Here is a 3,817-nt window from a genome sequence, read left to right as displayed (position 1 = left end):
GTGTATTTAATAATAATCACTTCACTACGTGATCTTAGTTTGGGTATTTCCCATAGCACAGTTTGAGTGAGTCATTTTAAATGCTTTGTTCATAATAACTTACTGAATTTTGATCTCTGAAAAAAGTGCTGATGTTTATTCTCATGTCACAAACCAGGGGTATTAGGACTTCTAGTTTATCTCCACAAACTCAGTCCTTTTCTCAGGGTTATTCCTCCTACCTCAGTGTCTCTGCCACTGGACTAGTTTCTACTCCAGAAACATTGTTTGAGATGTGCTCGCTCATGCCCCTGCCTCTCAGCCTGAAATAGGCAAACACTCACCCAATTTCTTCCCGCTGCTGGGACCGTGGGCTGAGTGCGATGTACCAAGTGTGTGGGAGCAGGTGTCCACCCGGGACCTGAGATGCGTCTGCAGTTCTGACATCGTCTCTTAGAACTGCGATTTCAGTTCATGTGTAATGACATTGGCCATGCCCGCGTGGTCAGATAAAAGTCTTCTGAAAACCTATGTTCCCATTTGCCAGTTCCTGCAATTACATGTTCCTAATGAACATCACAAGAGTGCAGGACTCTTCCGTGAGCCCTAAAAGACGACAGAGTTTAACGTGGAGGAAACAGAAAACTCTGAGGCATCACACTTGCTGAATGGTGATGCTGAAAATAATTTCGTTTGCCTGTTTTCTCACTGTATGTGCATGACTGAAATGCTTATTGATGTTTTTGCCCATTTTCTAATTCAATTTCCATTTTTACTGTCATGGATCTCAAACTCCTTATACATTCTATGTGTCACTCCCTTGGAAGATACATGGTATGCAAACATTTTCTAATATTACATAGCTTTTTTTTTTTTTTTTAAAGAACCAGTAACTTTATTGGAAGAAACGGTAACACTGAAAGAAGAAAAACTTAAGTGAACATTTTTTGTTGCAAGGGCAATATTGCCGTATGCATGCCAGGCAGGGTGACCTCGGGAAGTCACCCCTATTATGTAGCTTTTTGAAAAAACTTAACATGGTTTTTCACAAACCAAAATTTTTTTAAGTTTTGTTGAATTCCAGTGTATCTTTTTTCTCTCTCTTATGAATCATGTTTCTGGTGCTATGTCCAAGAACTCTCTACCAAGTCCTAGATCCTGGTTTTCATTCTAGAGTGTTTTTCCTAAATATCTTACAAAGTTTTATACTTTCACGTTTCAGGCTGTGATTAACTTGAAGCTAATTTTTGTACATGTGTGAAATTTAGATGGAGATTCCCCCACACACACACTATAAATATTCCATTGGTTTATGACTATTTCTTTTGAAACCCTACCTTCATTATGTTACCTTAGGATTTTAGTCAAAAAAGCAGTTGAAAGCACAGTTAACCCTTAACCAATGCAGCAGGTTAGCGGCGCCGACCCCCAGTCAGTGGAAAACCCACAGACAACTTTGTGCTCAGCCCTCTGTGCCCCGTTTGGCACATGCAGACTCAGTCACGCTCAGATCCCGTAGTACTGTCGTATTTATTGGGGGGAAAAATGCATGTGTAAGTGAACCTGCGCAGCTCATGCTGGTGGTGGTCGAGCGCCAACTGTGTTGTGTTTGGCTGGTTTTTGTTTCTCGGTTCTGTTCCACTGGGCTACGTGCCTGTCACCCCACCAGCACCACAGTCGATTACCATCATTATTGCATTAAGATTCTTGAGATTCCAACCATTTCAGTATTTTTCATACTTCAGTGCTTCTAGTTTTCTTGCTTTCCATATTGACCTTAGAAGAATAATATGTCTGCAAAAAAATCTTGATAGGAAATGCATTAAACCTGAAAATTTGGGGTGATTTGATATCATTTCTTGTATTGTCGATCAGTGAATATGGTCTCTAACAGTTCAGTGAAAATGGTGTTTCATTTAAATGACTAAAACATCATCTTTGATTTCCTTCATTACCATTTTGTAGTTCTCAGCATAAAAGACCACATTTTATTAGAATTATACCCTGGGTGTCAGATGTTCAGCCCTACTCAACAAATGACTACAAGGAAATGTTAAATGGAGAGATTCATTACTCATATCCGGAAGGAGCTACGAGGCACCCCTTGAAGAGCCAGGTAAGAGTTCAGGGCAGGATGCAACAAACATGGGGCAGGACCTGGGGCATGTTGGGATCCGTGGATGGAGTGCTTTGGGGCCCCAGGTGTAAGAGGCTGGATTGGTCAATTTAAACCAAAAAAGTAGGGACTGGTAACTGTCAGGAGGGGAACGGGGTCTTACAAGTAGGACAAGGAGAAGGCCCTCGGTGACGGGAGGTTGGGGGGGCGGGCGGGAATGGTCATGAAAGGGCAGTTGGGAGTCACATCAGGAACCTTACTTGCTGTAACTCCGTGGCTGTTACCTAGGGCATGTGGTGAAGGGGAAGGTCAGCCTCTTGGCTACACAGAGTAGGTGCTGAGGCAGCAATATTATAAACTAAGAAGCGCCAACAGTCACCAGCTCTGACTGCGGATTTCTTTTATCGGTGGAGAGGGGGGTTTAAAATTACAGATTCACTCCGCAATTCAGAGTATTTATCCAAATGATCTCTTTCACGTGGGCCATTCGTGCTAGGTTGTATGTTTAGAGGAATTGGCCCATTTTAGTTGTCAAATGTATGTATATGTGTTTTTGTAATAGTCTTGCTCTTTTGGTGTCTAAAGGTTTTAGTAATACTTGGTTTCATTTGATGTTAGCAATACGTGTTTTCTCTTATTGTCTTGGGTAGTTTTGCTAGTGGGTTGTCAATTTCATTGATCTTTTCAGTGAGCCAGCTCTTCTTTTCATTTCTCTATTGTCTTCCAATTTTATTTTCATCCTTACCTTTATTTCCTTCCACATCATTTTTTATTCTTTTTTCCCCTGACATCTTAACTGCAACTTAGATTACTGTTGGATGTAACTCCTCTTTTCTAATACACACGTATGCTCTAAAGATCCCTCTCAGTACGACTTCAGTTACATTTAACAAAGTTTGACATGTTCTATTTTTATTTTCTTTCAGCCTGTTGTGTTTCACTTGAGTTTCCCTCTTTGACCTGTGGATTTTTAAAAGGTAGGTGGTTTCATTTTAGAGTTGGGAGACTTCCCAGCAAACTTTGTTTTTGACTTGTGGTTGAATTTCATTGTAGGCAATGGACACTGATTTCCATGTTACTTAATTTGTTGAGTAGTTTTTGTCCCAGGATGAGACCCGTTTTGAGACATGCTTTTGAAAATAACGTGTAATCTGTTTTTGAGTGGTGTCCTAAAAATCAGGCCCCATGATTTGGTGGTGGTGCTGAATTCACCCGTGTCCCGCTGTTTCCCGTGTCATCATTCTATCAGTTATTGAGAGAGACGTTGTCTCAACTATGCTGGTGGGTCTGCCGGTTCCTCCAGTCCTACGGGCTGTCGCGTCACATACTTTGCAGCTGCTCCCTGCTGTGCGCGTACTTGGGACACCTAGTCATTATGGTGGACTGACCCGTTATCATTATGTCATTTGCTCTTTCTCTTTAGTAATTTTATCTTCTTTGAAACCTGTTTTATCTGCTAGTAAGTCAGACACTCCTGCTCTCCTGTGGTTGATGCTTTACGTGGCATACAGCTTTCCCTTTTATGGACATTGTGGGGCAGAGATTCCTTTGTCGTGTGACGCTGCGCCATGACTGGAGGGTGTTTACCAGCAGCACCACTCCAGCTGTGAAACGAAACGTGTCTCCACATATTTGCACGGGTTTCCTGTGAGAGAGTGATCACCCCTGGACATGCCTTCCGCCAATGCAGAGATCAGGAAAGCAAAAGACAGTTACATGGCA

The sequence above is a fragment of the Camelus dromedarius genome, chromosome 9 (genome assembly GCF_036321535.1).
Source record: "Camelus dromedarius isolate mCamDro1 chromosome 9, mCamDro1.pat, whole genome shotgun sequence".
In the NCBI taxonomy this organism is placed as follows: domain Eukaryota; kingdom Metazoa; phylum Chordata; class Mammalia; order Artiodactyla; family Camelidae; genus Camelus; species Camelus dromedarius.
The sequence above is the reverse complement of the archived record's forward strand: the minus strand, read 5'-3'. Positions refer to the sequence as shown.